Source organism: Rhinatrema bivittatum, chromosome 1 (genome assembly GCF_901001135.1).
Source record: "Rhinatrema bivittatum chromosome 1, aRhiBiv1.1, whole genome shotgun sequence".
Taxonomy (NCBI): Eukaryota; Metazoa; Chordata; class Amphibia; order Gymnophiona; family Rhinatrematidae; genus Rhinatrema; species Rhinatrema bivittatum.
In genome coordinates, this window is record NC_042615.1 from 363011224 (window position 1) to 363030254 (window position 19031).

General features: G+C 45.0%; 1 protein-coding gene across 2 annotated transcripts in view; it reads left to right on the plus strand.

The window, feature by feature from the left end:
• The window catches only part of UBA6 (ubiquitin like modifier activating enzyme 6), a 370281-nt gene that overhangs the window by 195063 nt on the left and 156187 nt on the right, over nucleotides 1–19031 (plus strand). The gene's annotated exons all lie outside the window — the stretch shown is intronic.

Consider the following 19031-nt stretch of genomic DNA (forward strand, 5'->3'; position numbering starts at 1 on the left):
GTAAGGCTCCCAGCCCCAGAAGGGGTTTGATAGAACTTAGAAGATGGAAGCTTGTTTTTGGCTCAGCAGGTGCTTCTGTTTTGATTTGTCTTCCACTTCTTCTGCCTCCCTCTTTCCTTTCTCCCTTTGACTTAAAAAAAAAAAAAAAGAGAGAGAGAAGAAAAAAAATGGAGGTACAGAGAACAAAATGATAAAGGGGGTGGAATGGCTTCCCTATGAGGAAAGGCTAAAGAGGTTAGGGCTGTTCAGCTTGCAGAAGATGGCTGGGGGGGGGGGGGGGGGGATATGATAGAGGTCTATAAAATTATGAAATGACTAGAAAGGATAAATGTGAATCGGTTATTTATTCTTTCAAATAATAGGATTAGGTGGCACTCCATGAAGTTAGCAAATAGCATATTTAAAACAAATCAGAGGAAATTTTTTCACTCTATTCACAATTAAGCTCTGGAATTTGTTGCCAGAGGATGTGGTTAGGGCATTTCGTCTAACTGGTTTAGAAAAGGTTTGGATAACTTCCTGGAGGAGAAATCCATAAACTGCTATTAATCAAGTTTACTTAGGGAATAGCCTCTGCTATTTACTGGCATTAGTAGCATGGGATATATTTAATTTTGGGTAGTTGCCAGGTACTTGTGACTTGGATTGGCCATTGTTGGAAACAGGATACTGTCCTGGACCCTTGGTCTGATCCATTATTGCATATCTTATGTTCCTGTATTCCTATCCTCAATTTGAAAGGGATAAGCAGCAATAGTCACATTTCCCATTTCAGTATGGAAACCCTTTGATCAGTATTAGTGACTGTATAGCAGAGTGAGTTTTGGAATATCTTTTCAGAACCTTTCCATGGCTTACTTCTATATTCTCATCTGGAAATATCATCATAGCTTCTGGTTTTCTTTCTTTTTTTTGTATCCAGAAAAGCACTTTTCAGTAAAAGGTACACTCGTTTTGATCCTGCCACGACTCCAAGAAGTTTCCAACATTAACTATAGTGGTAGCACTTTCTTACGAAAAGAATAGAATATACTTCGTCCATACTTTGGCTATTTTGTTTAACAGAACCAAGAGCTACCAGGAAGGCCTTTATGGTTCCCATCAGAGCTATGCAAGTTTAGAAGGCTTGGGCTAGATAATCAACTTTGCCAAGAGCAAGCTATTTCTTTCCAGTTTCCAGAATACCTGGAATCTCTCTTTGATACCAAAGCAGGCCAAACCTACCTAGCTCAAGAGAGTGGTTCCAGTTGTGAGTCAGGTAGAGAAATTTCTTCCTCAGAAGGCTCTCAGAGCTTAAGATCATCTACAGCTCCTGGGTTTCATGGCAGCCTCCATAGATTTGGCTCAGTTGGTCAGAGCCCACATGTGTCCTGCAGTTTTTCATCTGTCTCACTGAGTCCTCCATTTTCAGGACTATGATGTTTGCTTTCCTTTCTCAGGGTTGAGGAGTCAAAACCTCTTGGGGTGCACTATTATTGAACTTCCTGAGGAGAATGAGTCTAGAACCTCCTTAGTGGGTGCTCCTCATAACAATTGCAAGTTTGTTGGAGTGAGGAGCCCACTACTAGGACTGGGTTGCTGAGGGGGTATGGTCATAGGAAGAAGTCTCATGGCCCACAAACAGGCTGGAAACCAGGGCCTTCAGATTAGTTTTGCATTTCCACCTCTGCTTCTCCTGTCTTTGGTAAAGAAAATGGCAGTCCACGTTCTCTCTGACAATGCCACTGCAGTGGCTTATGTGAGGGGTATCCAAGGACACGAGCCTTCTATTTTTCAGTGGGCAGAAGAAAATCTTCTGCAATATTGTGGGACTGGGAAACATCCAGTCCATCTCTGTATGTGTTTGTTCCCAGAGAGTGGGAACTCAGCTGGAAGACTTTTTAGAAGATGATGGATTGATGGGAACTTCCACACATGGTCCTAACAACAACTCATAAGAATGCCATGGCCCTATGATTCTTCAGTTATCACTGGAAGTGCATCTCTAAAGGGATAGATATTCTAGTCTAGCTGTGGTCAGAGGGACAGCTGTTTGTTTCCTTCCTGGGTTCTGAGAGTGAAATCCTCGAGAAAGATAGTGAAATACTTTTTGTGGGTTATTCTGATGGTTCTGGATTGGCCAAGCGATTTTTAGCATGCAGACCTTGTGAGACTATGGATTGATTCTCAGATATGATTCCTAGGGGATCAAGGTCTCCTATATCAGGGTCAGATTCTCATGAAGAGTCCAGCTTTGATTATCTTATGACCTGATTCTTGAAAGGGCATGCTTGCATAATAAAAGATATTTCCTCTCGGTAACATTTATCCTGTTAAAGGCATATAAGAATGCAATTTTGCTTGCTTATGTTTGAAACATGTTGCAGGGAGTGGTGTGTATCATTGTAGTGATCAGATACTTCCAACATTTTGGCCATTCCAAGAGGGTTGCATGCAAGTTTGATCCCAAATTTCTCTGAAGTTTCAAGTAGTTGCCATCTCGTGTTTATAAAGATGCACATTTCAGGGAGTTTTGTTGTTTTTTGTCCAGATTTTTTCTAGTTTTCTTCAGAGGGGTGTAACATCTTTGACCTTCTTTTAAATTCTTGATTCCTCAGTGGAATCTTAATTTGATTCATGGAGCTTTAGTGGGCTCTCCTTATGAGCCTCAACACTACGTTTCTGTAGGTTTTATTGCTGAAGATGATTTCCTTGTATGTACCTAGATCAGTACAGATTCTTGGGTTTTGCCTCCCTTCCAGCAGATGGAGAAAGAAAGTTTCGCTGAGACTGGCATATAACCTGGTGTGCCACCTGCAGTCTCTCAGTATTTCTCTGTCTCCAGCAGATGGGGGGTGGGGGGGTGGGAGGGGAGTTTGTATTCAGCTAAGCAGGATTTCCTCCTAGAAGGGTTGGCAGGTCTTGGTGGGGCCATCCCATCTGGTTGAGAGGTGGACGAGCAGGAGGTTGGTAATCCTTTTGGTGTCTCAGTCCTTTTCTTCATCGGAGGGGGAATACTGGTGGTACCAGCTCCCTTCCCCCTCTCAGGAGGACGCCTGAAGCCTGCTGCCTGTCTTCAGGGAGGTGTTTATTTTTCCTTTCTTTAAAGTTGTAGTTAAAAATTTTGGGGGAAAAAAAGAGTAAATAGAGGCTCCTTTCCTTTGTGCCTACAGCACAGTTTGCACAGCAGCACACTAAGTGGCAACCTGGGGAGGGTCACTGGCACTCCTCCCGGGAGTGCTGTCGGCGGCACTGTCTCTCCTGCACGTTCGCCCGGTAGGCAGCCATGCCGCATGGTAGCCGTTGTGCAGCCTGTTGAGAAGTGTGCCTCGCGAAGGGTGGCCTGTGTTCCCGCTGCCTCTCCTGGGGAGAGGGCAGCGCGGGAACGCTGGGGGCAGCAGCAGACCGGCATTGGATAGTCTGAGTGCAGGGGATGACGATTCGGTGATCAATCCTTTTCCCAGTGTCTGCGGGAACAGCAGCCATTTTGAATTCTTTTCAGGTGGCAGCAGAGAGGACAACAGGAGTGGAAGCTCTTCCTCCACCACTCTCCCTTTCCATTGGAAGACTCACAGAGGCCCAGGGCAGGCCCGGAACCTCTGTCTGGGGAGGAGGAGGATCCCTCAAGGCAGGATCCTGAAGACCCGGAAGGGTTTTCTCTGGATTTTGTGCTGCTCTTGCACAGGGCTTATCTCGCCAGGAGGGCCATGGAGCAGCCCCTTCCTAGGCTCAAGGACCTGCAGGGACCACATCAGGCCAAGCGGCCCAAGCACACATGGGCAGGGAAGTGTACCAGGATTCAGAGAGTTCTGAGCCAGGCGGCTCTATCAGTAGATGCAGACAAGACCTCGGGGGGGGCGGACATCAAGGGAGTCCCCGGCAGTGGACCCTCCTGACATAGGTTCTTCCACGGATCTTCAAGATCCAGATGAGGGGCAGGACCAGGCCCATTGAAGGGGACCATCCTAAGGTGATTTGCCTTTTCCACAGAGGAGTTTAGGCCTCTGATTCCACAGAGGTGGACCTGGTCATGGAAGGTTTAAGAGATCTTGCTAAGGCTTTCCCGATCCATAAGTCTGTGAAGAAGCTGGTGCTCCAGGAGTGGGAGACTATGGATACCTATCTGAAGGTTGGCAGAGCTATGGATGAGTTATTTCTGCTGCCGGAGGACACTTTGGCTTTGTTGCGGATGCCTCTGTGTTGGCTGTCGCAAAGAGGAATACTGTCCCGGTGGCTGGTTCTGCTGCACTTAAGGACATGCAGGATAGGAAGTTGGAGGTCCATCTCAAAAAGATGTTTGAGGTGTCTTCTCTGGGTATTCAGGCTGCAGTGTGCAGCAGTTTCATGCTTCACGCTGGGTTCAGCAGTTGCAGTCTTATAATACGACGACATCAGAAGTGAAACAGGCTGAGCAGCTGGAAGCTGTGGTGGCCTATGGAGCAGATGCGTTATGACCTCCTCAGAACGTCCTCAAGGATTATGATGTCAGTGGTGTTGGCCAGATGGCTCCTTTGGTAATCACCTGGTTGGTGGACATTTGGTCTAAGTCCCAATTGAGAGCATTACCCTTCAAAAGGAAGCTGCTGTTCAGAGAGGACTTAGAGGAGTTGGTGAAGCATCTGGACAGGAATAAGTCACATAAACTACCAGAGGATAAACCGAAGGGCAGCAAAGATAGGAGGGAATGGTTAAAACGGAAATGTCATAATGCCTCTGTATCGCTCTATGGTGAGACCGCACCTTGAATACTGTGTACAATTCTGGTCGCCGCATCTCAATAAAAGATATAGTTGCAATGGAGAAGGTACAGAGAAGGGCGACCAAAATGATAAAGGAGATGGAACAGCTCCCCTATGAGGAACCTCTGAAGAGGTTAGGGCTGTTCAGCTTGGAGAAGAGACAACTGAGGGGGAGATATGATAAATAATGAGAGGTCTTGAAGAAGTGGATGTGAATTGGTTATTCACACTTTCGGATAATAGAAGGACTAGGGGGCATTCCATGAAGTTAGCAAGTTGCACATTTAAATTCTTTTTCACTCAACACACAATTAAGCTCTGGAATTTGTTGCCAGAGGATATGGTAAGTGCAGTTAGTGTAGCTGGGTTTTAAAAAGGTTTTGATAAGTTCTTGGAGGAGAAGTCCATTAACTGTTATTAATCAAGTTGACTTAGGGAATGGCCTCTGCTATTACTGATATCAGTAGCATGGGATCTTCTTAGTATTTTGGGTTCTTGCCAGGTTCTTGTGGCCTGGTTTGGCCTCTGTTGGAAACAGGATGCTGGGCTTGATGGACCCTTGGTCTGACCCAGCATGGCAATTTCTTATGTTCTTATATAAAGGTACCTTCTCCTAGTGGCCTCACTTATGGGTGAATCGGCATTTTTGACAGAATTGGGCTACGGGAGGAACCCAGAGACAAGGATCTGGCAGGCAGCTATTTGGGGGCCAGTCCTTTCGAGACCGAAAGCTGAACAGGGATGGTTCCAGTCAAGGGGCCTCAGGTTCCAAGTCCGCACAATGAATCAAGTCTGGTCCACTCCTTGGTGCCAGCTGTAGGAGGAAAGTTGACTTTTTTACGAGGAGTGGGCTAAGATTACCACGGATCAGTGGGTCCTAAAGATAAGTCAAGGTTACGCTTTAGAATTTGCTCGCCCACTAAAAGACATGTTTATGGAGTCTCCTTGCACATATGCAAGAAAAGACGGGTGGTTCAAGAGACCATCAGCCGTTTACAGATGCTGGGAGTCATCGTGCCCATACCCGTGGAGGAAAGGGGAACAGGAAGGTACTCCATTTATTTTGTTGTCCCAAAAAAGGAAGTGACCTTCTGCCCAATCTTGGATCTGAAGTAGGTGAACATGGCTCTCAAAAATGCTCTGTTTTGTATGGAGACCCTTCGTTCCATAATTGCTGCTGTGCACACAGGAGAGTTTTTGGCCTCTCTAGATTTGACCGAGGCTTACTTGCACATAGCAATCTGGCCATATCATCAAACATTTCTCCGGTTCATGGTTCTTGGATCACATTTTCAGTTTTGTGCTCTGCCTTTTGGTCTCGCAATGGCCCCGAGAACCTTCACCAAGGTGTGACGGTCGTGGTGGCAGCAGCTCTCAGGAAAGAGGGCATACTGGTTCACCCATATCTCGACTATTGGTTTATTTTGGTGAAATTGGAGGCTCTTTGCAGTCAGGCAGTGGCAGTGATAGTGTAGCGGCTAAGGTCTCTAGATTGGGCCGTGAATCTGTCAAAAAGTCAATTGACCCCTTCTAAGGTGTTGGAGATCTTAGGGATGCATTTTGACACCAGGATCGGGAGAGTATTTCTCACCGAAGAACAGATTGACAGACTGCAGAGACAGGTTCGCAGCTTCTTAGAGGTGGCTGTTCCCAGGGTCTAGGATTATCTACAGGTTCTTGGTTCCATGGCTTCCATGTTGGTTTTGATGCCTTGGACGTTTGCTCATATGAGGCCGCTGCAGGGCGTGTTGCTTTTCTGATGGGATCCGTTGTCAGAGCAGTTTCATCTGTGATCACCTCTGATGGATGCAGCCAAGTCAAGTCTCTCTTGGTGGTTTAGGAGTGACCACTTGAGCAGGGGTGTAGTCTTGGAGATTCTGGATTGGATGGTGTTTACCACAGATACCAGCCTCTCTGGCTGAGGGGCTGTTGGACGCAGTCGGCACAGGGCTGGTGGTCACCGGAGGAGACTTCATGGTCTGCCAATTGGAAACTAGAGCAATGCGCCTCACATTGTAAGCTTTTCTGCCCCTGGTGCGTGGACGTCCGGTACAGATTTTGACAGACAGTGCGACAACCATAGCTTATATCAACTGGCAAGGGAGAGCCAAGAATCAAGTGGTGGCTCGAGATGCCCAAGAGCTGGTTCACTGGGCGGAGCAGAATCTGGAGTTGTTGGCAACTTTCCACATAGCCAGGGTAGACAATGTTCAGGCTGACTTCCTCAGTGATTGGCAACCTGGATCCCAGGGAGTGGGAGCTGTCAGACGAGGCGATGTGGCTTATCTGTTGCAAATGAGGTTCTCCCTGCATCGACTTAATGGCGACTCAAGGAAATGCCAAGGCCCAGTGCTGCTTCAGAAGAAGTTGACACCTTGGTACTCCCATGGCCACAAGAGGTTCTTCTGTATGTGTTCCTGTCGTGGTCGCTAGTTGGCAAGGTGTTGCGATGAATAGAGATTCATTCAGCAGAGGTGATTCTGGTGGTGCCGGAACAGCCTCAGCAGCCTTGGTTTGTGGATTTGATCAATCTTGCTGTGGACGGGCCGCTGCATCTTACTCATCTTCCTAACCTCCTGCGTCAAGGCCAAATATTTTCAGATCAGGTGGCTCGCTTCTGCCTCACGGCTTGGCTTTTGAGAGGCAGCCTCTGAGGAGTAAAGGTTATCCTGAGGATGTCATGTCCACTATGTTGCAGGCTAGGAAGACTTCAACATCCTTGGCCTATGTCAGGGTGTGGAAAGTCTTTGACTCCTGCTGTGCAGAACAGGGAGTTCATCCTACTCGTACGTCCATGTAAGTTTTGGCCCTTTTGCAATGGGGATCGGTGAAGGGTTTGGCTTTCTGTTCCCTCAGGGTCCAGGTAATTGCTTTGGGCTGACTTAGAGGCAAGATACAGGGGGCAGCCCTAGCATCACACTCGGATATGGTGCGTTTTCTCCGGGGTGTGAAGCATTTGTGGCCTTCGGTGAGGCAGTTGTGTCCCCCCTGGAGCCTTAATTTGGTTCTCAAGGGGTTGTGTAAGGTGCCGTTTGAACCGATTCAAAGGGCAACTATGAAAGATCTTACCTTAAAGGTTGTGTTCTTGGTGGCAATTGGTTCCGCTAGGAGGATTTCAGAGCTATAGGCTTTCATGCAGGGATCCTTTTCTGAGAATTGCAGATGATGGGGTCTTCTTTTCTTCCCAAGGTGGTATCATCCTTTCATTTGAATCAGTCTGAGATACTGGCTTTTCCAAATCTGGACGCATCTACACCTTATGCGAGAGAGTTGGGGCTGTTGGATGTAAAAAGAGTCTTAAGGTCACTAATAGCTTTCGGCTATCAGATCATCTTTTTGTACTATGGAGTGGCACAAAGAAGGAACATAAAGCTTCAAAATCCACCACAGCAAGGTGACTGAAAGAGGCGATAGGTTCAGTTTCCACATGTCATATTTGCTCTGTCCCTGAGGGTTTGAGAGCTCATTCTATTCGTTTGCAAGCGGCATCCTGAGCAGAATATCAGCAAGTGTCACCACAAGAAATTTGTAGGGTAGTTACTTGGAAGTTGTTGCACACTTTTGCCAGACATTACTGTTTGGATATTCAGGCTCCAGGTCCCATGACTTTTGATGAAAGTGTACTTTGACCCCCACCTTGTTTAGGGAAGCTTTGGTACATCCCAGGAGTCTGAACTGATCTGGATAAGAACAGGGAAAGGAAAATTGGTTCTTACCTGCTAATTTTCATTCCTGTAGTACCACAGATAAGTCCAAGGTCTAGCCCATTGATGGGTAGAGGATGGGAGAGTCGGCTCAATCTGATCAGTTCTTGTAAATAGACAAAGAAGAGCACAGGTTTTCTGCTGTTTTCTCGTTGAAAAGGATTGTTCCCATCAAGGGTTGTTTTTGGGGTTTTTTTTAATCCACATCCTTCTGCTCGTTTGGTGGAATGGGTTATAGGGGGAATGTGTTTGTTTTAGATTCAGTGGTATTTTGGCTTGGGTATAGGTCAATACTGAGGGGTGACACACCAGGCTATATGCCAGTATCAGCAAAACTTTCTCTGTCTCCATCTGCTGGAAGCGAGGCAAAATACAGGAGTCTGGACTGATCTATGGAACTACAGGAATGAAAATTAGCAGGTAAGAACTAATTTTCCTTTTTCTGTAGGCCATTAGTTCAACTAGAGGCATTTCTTTTTTTTAAATTTGTTTATTCATTTTATAACAATCATTCAAAGTATCCACTTTGCGAGGAAATATGGTATCAAATACAGCATTTTAACAAAGGATAACCACATTTGGTAACACATTTTTTTTTTTTTTTTTTTACACAATACCCATTAGACCACATACCCTGGAGGGGGAGGGTATCAGCAATTTTAGGAGTAAAGAAAACTCAGAGGAAATAAAAAAAAAAAAAAAAATAGAAATGGCTTAGCCTTCAGCACTACTCTATCAATACAAGATGATCTCAAGTGTTTAGGTGTTACCAGATTGAAACATAACCTTTTTAGAATCTATGAAGCTTTTAAGCTGTTCTGGTATGAAGAAAATATAAGTATCTCTTATAGCAGGACCCACAATTTGGAACACAATGCCTCCAGAGATCAGATTACAAAGTGATCTCAAGGCATTTAAGAAAAGTTTAAAAACATGGCTTTTTAAACAGGCATTTTACAAGGAGACGGGAGAATAGAAATTACTCAGGAATAAGCAGATAAGCACCGACACACAGTACTTAGGACGATACAGTAGAGTAGTCTATGAACCCCACATCACAACTAGCATATTGATAACACTATGTATGATAAATTTACCCGTAAAAGTACTTTCAGTACACTCGGTCATGACCCACTTCTCTAAAAATTTTGTCTAATGATATATTGTAACCGAACCTTTGACGGCACCTGTTAGAATGTACTATAGTACACTTTTACCTACATTAAATATGTGCCTACATGTAAACCGTTGCGATGGAGAAGTCCATTACCTGCTATTAAGTTCACTTAGAGAATAGCCACTGCCATTAGCAATGGTTACATGGAATAGACTTAGTTTTTGGGTACTTGCCAGGTTCTTATGGCCTGGATTGGCCACTGTTGGAAACAGGATGCTGGGCTTGATGGACCCTTGGTCTGACCCAGTATGGCATTTTCTTATGTTCTTATGTTCTTATGGTATATAACTTAGCGACGGTATAGAAAAGATTTTAAATAAATATTTTACAATGCATTTGCACGGGAATCTTAGAAAGAAGGTAGTACCGATAATTAAAGTATCCTGTCTTAAGGCTAGAAAACCCTTCCTTCTCTCTTGGGTAGTTTTTGTTAAATCAGGAAAAATCCTGATTTTTTGACCCATGAATAATGCATTAGAATTCCTAAAATAACTTTTCATCACACTACTAAAGTCGTTTTCAGTATATAGAGATATCAACAATGTAGCTCTCTCTGTTATTTCAAAATTAGATGACTCTAAATATTCTGAAAGATTATTTAAGTCCAATGAAGAATTCCGAAGCTGAACACCAGAGCGAGATGGTAGAAAGTAGACTTTATCCATAGGAGGAGCGGATTCATTTGTAAAGTCCAATACTTCCAGGAAATATCTTCTGATAGTAATTCTAGGAACCTCTCCTACCACCCTTGGGGAAATTCAAAATTTGCAAATTAAGGTGTCTTAAAGTGTTTTCAATGAATTCCACTTTCCTACTCAGGGTAGAGCAGTCCTGAGTAATTGTAGATTGAACTATTTTCACATGTTGTATTTCTTCTTCCATATTCTTAATTTTTTCTGAAGTTTCCTTTTTCTGATTTTCATTAAACTTGACTAAAGAGTCCACTTGCTGAGACAATGAATTAATCTTCAATGAACAGTCTGAAAATTTTTTTTTCCATAGATGAAATTAGTTCCCATAGTGAATGTAGGATTACTATAGCAGGTTTTTCCAAGCTATATGCTGTTACAACACTTGGTAAAGTGATATCTGGAAAATTCTCACCTCCATTTTCACTCTCGATCAGAGAGGATGTGAGCACAGGTGCAACCTGTAGTACTGCTCCCTCGACCTCCAACGGGGGGACTTCCCCTTCGGGGCTCCTCGTGGTCCCCAACACAGAGGTCACCTGCGCCGCCGGTGGCCCACAATCATCCTGGGGGCTCAACGACACCTCATCCGAAGTCACGGCAGGTTCTCCTTTACACGCCGCGGCAGCCGGAAATCCAGCCCCCATACAAAATGCTGACCCTGCACACTGCTGGATCGTTAACTGCCCGGGTAAAGTTTGGGGAGCTGAGGGATAGGTTCTTATCTTCTCCTTTCTTTTCGCAGGCATTTCTCAAGTAAGAAAAGGAAACTCTTAGAGGAAATCTTTGCAAGCGAGCAGAGCTGTGGCTCGGGTTAAGCCACCATCTTGGCTTCTCCCCCTTCCCCGACTAGAGCATTTCTGAATTACAGTCCTTGTCTTGCAGCAATCCTTTTCTGGTCTTCTCGTTGTTTTCAGTGTCTTGCACTTTTTACCTAAATTAGTTTGTTTTCCACTTGAATTGGACACTATCTTTGCTGGTGTTCACAAGAGGGGAGTGTCCTCATAAAGAGAGGTTACTCAGATTATTGGATGTCCATCAGGTTCTTCTTAGGTATTTAGCAGTTGTCTTTAATTCTGAAGCCTCTTTAAAAGAAAAATAAAACAACAATTGATTTGAGCTTATTGAAAGATTGGCAGTTTATGGAGGTCCTTCAGGTAATCTCAAATTTCTTCTTGGGCAGAGCTTCCATCTTGTTCTAGAAGATATTTATAAGGCGGTCACTTAGTCTTTACATTCTTTCACTAAATATTTCAGTTTGGATATTCATGCAAAAGAGGGTGCAGCTTTTATTTGTTTTTATTTAAAAGCATTTTTATGCCACCTTATCTAAATCCAAGGTGGTTTCCAAAACAGGGCAACACTAACTTCTTCCCTTCCAGATTAATTGGCATGGGTACTTCCCACATGTTTAGACTGGTGCAGCAAGATAAGGAAGGAGAAATTTAGTCTTACCTGATAATTTCCTTTCTTGAATCCTGCCACACTGACCCGGGAAGTTGGATTTGCACTGTTTTCCTCGGTTTACAGAGATTATGAGGCAAGCAGAGGTTTACTTTCTGCTGCCTCTTCCTAGTTTTTCCTCTTCATTTATCCCAGAAAAATGGTTACAATTTATATACATATTTAAAAACTTAAATCTTAGCTTTTTTGTTCTTTCATGGCTTTATGCTTTATGCTGCAGCTGCACTATGGTAACTACCAATGATGTCATGGAAAAGGTTGTATCCTCTGTCTCCATCTGCTTGTAGGGGGAGAAAACCCTCCCTCATGTCTGAACTGATGTATCAGGATTCAAGGAAAAGATATTGGGTAAAAACAATTTCTTTATATAAATATTCATGTGCTTTTAAAGCTATGGATGATGGTGATCATGTGAGATTCTCCACCAAGTAATGTTTGTTCTGCACTATCAGTTTCTTGAAGAAAAACTAAACACAAGTATTTAAAATGTAATTTTAAATTCACAAAGAGAAACAAAATGGGTATGTGAATCATATTTCAAGTGTCCCATGCTTGTAATCAGGAAATCTGTAGCACAGTGTAAACATTCTTAAGCAAGTTGTTGCAAAGAACTGGGCAGTATATGCTCTAGAAATCATTTATACCAATTCACCCTTCTTTTTGAGCTTTACCAAGCTTGGAAAATTTTCAGTTCCACAAAGTATATTCTTTTATGATGCCTTAGATTTTCCCAAAAAAAAAAATGATAGGACTGACAGGATTCATGGCTACAGAGTTGTCATCAAGGTAGCAGTCTTTATTTTTTAATATTTTTTTTTCAATTGTACTGAATGTGCTATCGTATGGGTTGGTTTTTTTTTTAAACAAACTTTATACACACCAGTTAGGGATGAGGGAACACCTGGATGAAAATATCTGAATAGTAGTCATATAAATGTATTAGCAGTTATCTTAACTTTTTTTTAAGGTGACTGTAAACTCTTCCTCCTATCTGCCCACTCACCCATGTCCCTCTTCTCCCTTTCACCCCATGTGTCTCCTCCTTGCATCCCCTTCCCCCAACTTCAGGAACAGTGTAATTCCATTTCTACTGCTGCTGTTCTTTCATTTCAGTCTTCTCCACCAGAGCCGATTTATGTCTGTGGTGACTCTTCAGTCACACAGCATGGAGAGTATTTCTGCGAACACAGAGCTGCTTCTGGGCTTCATGGCTCAGAGTTAGTAAATAGAGGTTCCTGTACATATCCCAGATTAGTCCAGACAAGAAGGTTTTGCATCCCTACCAGCAGATGGAGGCAGAGAATAAAAACTTTCCAGGCACTGCTACATAACCAAGCATGCCACCTGCAGTCCCTCAGTATTTCTGTCTCCCCGAGGTGTTAAGTTCCTTCATGGGCCACCCCTCGGGTAGAGCAAGGCGAGTGGGGGGGGGGTTGGTAATCCCTGATCTAGCTCGATGCTTGTCTTTCAGGGGAGGTGAAAGCCGGGGGTCCTGGTTCCCTCAATTCCTCTGGGTCCTCGCCACCCTCAGCTGTCAGCTACCATCATCCAGAAGCAGGGAAGTATTTAGGTTTATTTATTCTTCTTTGCTTCCTGTTTATGTGTATGCTCTTTTGGGGGGGGGGGAGGGAGGGAGGTAGAGGTAGAAGCAGGAGAGAGACAGCGCTTGGTTGGCTGATCAACTTCACTGCCGGGAGGCAGCCAAAAGTGAGTGGAACCAGATTTGTGCCGACCGCCGGGCAAGGTGCCTCAACATCGGAGCGTGGATTGCGTCGACTGCAATTTTACAGCAGAGACAATTTTTAGGCCCGATCGTGGCTGAATGGTGCCTCCCATTCAGCACGGGAAAGTCTGTCATGGCTGCAGCTCGAAGTGGGTACATCTCAATGCAATTGCGTTTTGTGCTGATTGTATTTCTGGAGGGGTTGGGACCTCTGTGGGATTTGCTGGGGGGTAGTCGAACCATGAGGTCGGTTGGGATCTGGGAGGAAGGGAGGGGTGTGTCTGAGGAGAAGGCAGCTCCACATGCTAGGAGCCAGGCTGCTGCAAGAGAGCTTCGGGACTCCTCTCCCCACACTCTTTTCTGTTGGTCAGTGCCCTGTGGGAGACAGGGAAGGGGAAGAGATCCAGTGGGATGTGGATCAGGATCAGTTTTCTACTGATTCTGAGGAATTTTCCACAGATTTTGTCCTGCTCCTCCATAAGGCCTAGTTGGTCAAGAAGGAGGCAGGATCCAAGCGTCCTCTCCCCTAGAAGACCCGAGTGGCTAAGAAGTCTAAGATCGTGGGGGAGATTCTGCAACTTCTCGGTCTCGGCCGGTCTGCTGGTGCCAATGGAGACACATTGGATAAGGCAGATGACCCCAATCAGCTACAGTAAGGGCCGGTGGGGGATCTGGACAAGGACCCTATTAGTGCTTTGGTGGATCCGATGCAGAATTAAGGGGACGATCCTAGAGTGGTTAGACTGTTGGGTAAGGAGGAACTGTCCGCCAATTCCCCAGGTGTTGGATGAGTTGGGGATTAAGGTCACGCAGGAGAATTCTGACAATGTGAAGGTAAACCCGGTCCTGGAAGGACTGCGGGGACCACCTAAGGCCTTTTCTTGACCGAAGAAGGTGAAGAAGTTGGTAGATCAGGAGTGGGAGTCTTCCGAAGCAGGCCTGAAGGTAGCCAGAGCTATGACTAAGCTATATCCCTTGCCGGAGCAAACTTGGGAGTTGTGGAAGATTCCCAGGGTGGATGGGGCAGTGTCATCCGTTACCAAGAAGACAACCATCCCGTTGGCAGGTTCGGCTGCTCTGAAGGATGTCCAGGATATGAAAGTGGAAATTCTGTTAAAAAGCCTATTTGAGGTTTCAGCTTTAAGCAGCTGTCTGTGGGAGCTTGATGCAGAGATCCTGTTTGTGCTGGGTCCAGAAGGCACATGAGAAGGTGTTGGGGATGACTAGCAAGGCCGCTCAGGCTGCCCGCTTGGAAGCAGGAGTGGCCTATGTGGCTGATGTTCTGTCTGACATGGTTCGGACTTCCACCAGGAATATGGTCCCTGCTGTTGCAGAGCGAAGACTTTTGTGGTTACAGAATTGGTCAGTGGATGTTTGGTCCAAAGCCTAGCTGTGTAACCTCCCCTTTAAAGGGAAGTTGCTGTTTGGAGAGAATCTGGAGCAACTGATGAAGCAGTTGGGGGAATTGAAGGGAAATAAATTACCTGAGGATAAGACCACCACCTTAGAAACATAGAAATGTCGGCAGAAAAGGACCAACGGTTGATGCAAATCCCAGCAAGCTTATGATAGCATCAGCCACCCCATACAGGTCTCCCCCATAATGGTAGCATCAGGGGGGTGGCATCTGCCATGCCATACAAATTACCCCCATACTTAGTTTCCCAAACCGTCAGTCAGGGCCCTTGTTGATTGCTGTCTGAGTCCAATTCCCTGTTATCTCTTGCAATTGAAGCAGAGAGCAATGTTGGAGTGACATCACAAGTGTAAGGCTTATTGGCTAAGGGTAATAACAGCCAAATTAGCAGGTTACCCCTATGCTTATTTGTTTTCCCAGACCATAATATTCAGTGTCCTTGTTGGTTGCTGTCTGAAACTAATTCCCCTTTATCTCATTTCCCCCTGCCGTTAAAACGGAGAGCAATAATGGATTTGCATCAACAGTATGAAGGCTTATTGGTTAAGGGTAGTAACTGCCACACCAACAAGTTATCTCCATGCGTGCTTTTCATTGTCTCCATCCTCTAGCTTTTAGGGCTCCACAGTGTTTATCCCATGCCCCTTTGAAATCTTTCACCATTTTTCTTCACCACCTTCTCCGGAAGGGCATTCCAGCATCCACCACCCTCTCTGTGAAGGAATATTTCTTGACGTTGGTTCTGAGTCATCCTCCCTGGAGTTTCATTTTGTGACCCCTAGTTCTACTGATTTCTTTCCAGTGGGAAAGGTTTCCCAGTTGTGCATCATTAAAACCTTTCAGGTATCTGAAGGTCTGTATCATATCTCTCCTGAACCTCCCCTCTTCCAGGGTATACATATTTAGGTCCTTCAATCTCTCCTCATAAGTCATTTGATGGAGATTCCCCACCATTTTTGTTGCCTTTCTCTGGACCATCCTGTCTGTCCCTTTTGAGATAAGGTCTCCAGAACTGAATACCAGTGAGGCCTCACCAGGGAGCTATAGAAGGGGATAATCACCTCTTCCTTTTTCTTACTGGTTATTTCTCTTTCTATGCAGCCCAGCATTCTTCTGGCTTTAGCTATCACCTTGTCACATTGCTTCACCGTCTTCAGATTGCTAGACACTATTACTCCAAGGTCCCTCTCTTGCTCCATGCATAACAGCCCTTCACCCCCCAACACACACAGCTCTTTTGGATTACCACACCCCAGATGCATGACTCTGCACTTCTTGACATTGAATCCTAGCTGCCATACCTTTGACCACCGTTCAAGCTTCCTTAAATCATGTCTCATTCTTTCTACTCCTTCTGGCGTGTCTACTCTGTTGCAGATCTTAGTATCATCCGCAAAAAGACAAACTTTACCTTCTATCCCTTCCGCAACATCGCTCACAAAGATATTGAACAGGACTGGTCCCAACACCGATCCTTGTGGCACTCTGGTTAACACCATTCTCACTTCAGAGTAGGTTCCATTTACCATCACATGCTGTCTTCTATCAGTCAACCAGTTTGTAATCCTGGCCACCACCTTGGCACTCACTCCCAAGCTTCTTATTTTATTCACAAACCTCCTATGTGGGACCATATCAAAAACTTTGCTGAAATCCAACTAGATCACATCGAGCACTCTTCCTCAAGCCAATTCTTTAGTTACCCAATCAAAAAAATCAATCAGATTTATTAGACAGGACCTTCCTCTGGTGAATCCATGCTGCCTCGGGTCCAGCAATCCTCCTGACTGTAGGTAGTTCACTACTCATTCCTTCAGCAGCATCTGCATTACTTTTCCCACCGCCAAGGTGAGGCTAACCAGCCTGTAGCTTCCAGCCACCTCTCTGCTCCCACTCTTGTGAAGCGGGACCACTACCACTCTTCTCCAGTCACTCACACCACTCCCATTTCCAGGGATCTATTGAAAAGGTCATTCAGCGGACCCACCAGCAAATCTCTGAGCTCCCTAAGTATCCTGGGATGAACCTCATCAGGCCCCATGGCTTTGTCCACTTTCAGTTTTCCTAGCCCTTCCCATACATTCTGTTCTGTAAACAGAGTTTTGTGTACTCCACCCCCCCCCCTCCATTTTCTTGTTAACTAGCGACAGACCTTCTCCAGGGTCTTTTTAAGTCAACACGAACTGAAGTATTTAATAGTTCCACTATTTCTTCGTCCCTCTCCACACATTGATCCTTTTCACCTTTCAATTTCACTATACCACTTTGGACCTTTCTCCTTTTTCTGATGTATCTGAAAAATGTTTTGTCACCTCACATTACCTCTTTGGCAATCCTTTCTTCTACCTGACATTTTGCTTTCTTGATTACTTTCTTCGTCTTCCTCAGTTTCACCAGATATTCTTTCTCGTGTTCCTCTTTTTGGGATCCTTTATATTTCTTGAATGCTGTTCTTTTTGTTTTTATTTTATCACCCACCTCCTTTGAGAACTAGATAGGTTTCTTATTTCTCTTGCTTTTGTTTACTTTTCTAATATACAGGCCCATTCAATAAAGTCTGCGGGAGAGCCGGTGTTCCAAGGCGAGCACCCAGGCACCTCTCCTGGGTGCGATTCTTTATTTAAATTAGGGCCTACGCTAATAAGGAGGCACTAGGGCAGGGGTGGGCAGTTCCGGTCCTCGAGGGCCACAAACCATTCTGGTTTTCAGGATATCCCGAATGAATATGTATGAGAGAGATTTGCATGCACTCTTTGCATGCAAATCTCTATGAATATCTTTGCATGCAAATCTATGAATATGAGAATATCGCTATGATATTAAGTCGGAGGGTGTACAGAAAAGCAGTTTTTTCTGCTTTTCTGTACACTTGCCCGGTTCCATTCTGTATTGCGGGTGGCTAAGTAATAAGCTCATCAACATGCATTTGCCCAGTCTGGAACTTTAATCCTGGTCCTTTGAGTACTGTGTAGTCCTCCCTATGAACCAATTAGAAGGGCTTCTTTGAAAGATCTAACCTTGAAGTCTGTTTTCTTGGTGGCCATTTGCTCGGCTAGGAAGATATCATCTTTTTGTCCTGTTCAGTGGAGCAAAGAAGGGAAATAAAGCTTCCAAGGGCAGGATTGCAAGATGTCTGAAAGAGGCGATAAATACAGCTTACATCTGTAAGGGTCGGTCGGTGCCGGAAGGGTTGTGGGTGCATTTCACTAGGTCCCAGGCAATCTCCTGGGCTGAATGTCAACTGATTTCTCCTCTAACAGTGACATGGTCGTCTCTTCACACTTTTACCAAACATTACTGCTTGAATGTGTGGACACTAGAGGAGGCGGTTTTGGGGAAAGTGTGTTGCACACAGGTCTTTAGAGTTCTTGCCCAATTTAGAGGGTCTTGGGTACATCCCACTTGTCTGTACTGATCTGGGGTATGCACAGGAAAGGAAAATTGGTTCTTGCCTGCTAATTTTCATTCCTGTAATACCACTGACCAGTCCAGAGACCCATCCCCTTCCTCGCTTCTGGATGTTGCTGAGGCAGTGTGTAATCATATGCAGAATTACTAAGAGTATACATAAGTTAGTATATTACTTGTTTGAGACAGGGGGGTCCTAGTTTTAGGGGGCTCCAACTTTGAGTCTCTGCTCACCCAGAGTTTGAGGGTTTGTTCATTGGGACATCTTGGCTTGGATACAGGCCAATACTAAGGGACTGCATGTGGCGCACTTGGTTATGTAACAATGCCTGAAAAGTTTTTATTCTATGCCTCCATCTGCTGGTAAGGATGCAAAACCCACTTGTCTGGACTGATCTGTGGTATTACAGGAACGAAAATTAGCAGGTAACAACCACCTCTAAAATCGGTGGCAATGGAGAACTACGAGTAGCAGTAGGGGGAGGAAGGCAGTGAGAATGTTTTGGAGAGCCAGCAGGTGAAAGGAGATACTGCAGGATATGGTTGCAGAGGCAGGAGGAAGACAGGAGTTGGGAGTGGCAAAGAGTTGCTAAGAGTGAAAGTAGATTGAAAGAGAGCAGTGACTGTACTGGAGAAGGATAGAATGGCGAACTGCTTGAGCGTTGGGGAGATGGGGTCAGTTGATGCAATTTGCAAGGTAGTAGACATATTCCACGGTAATTGCCATGGCC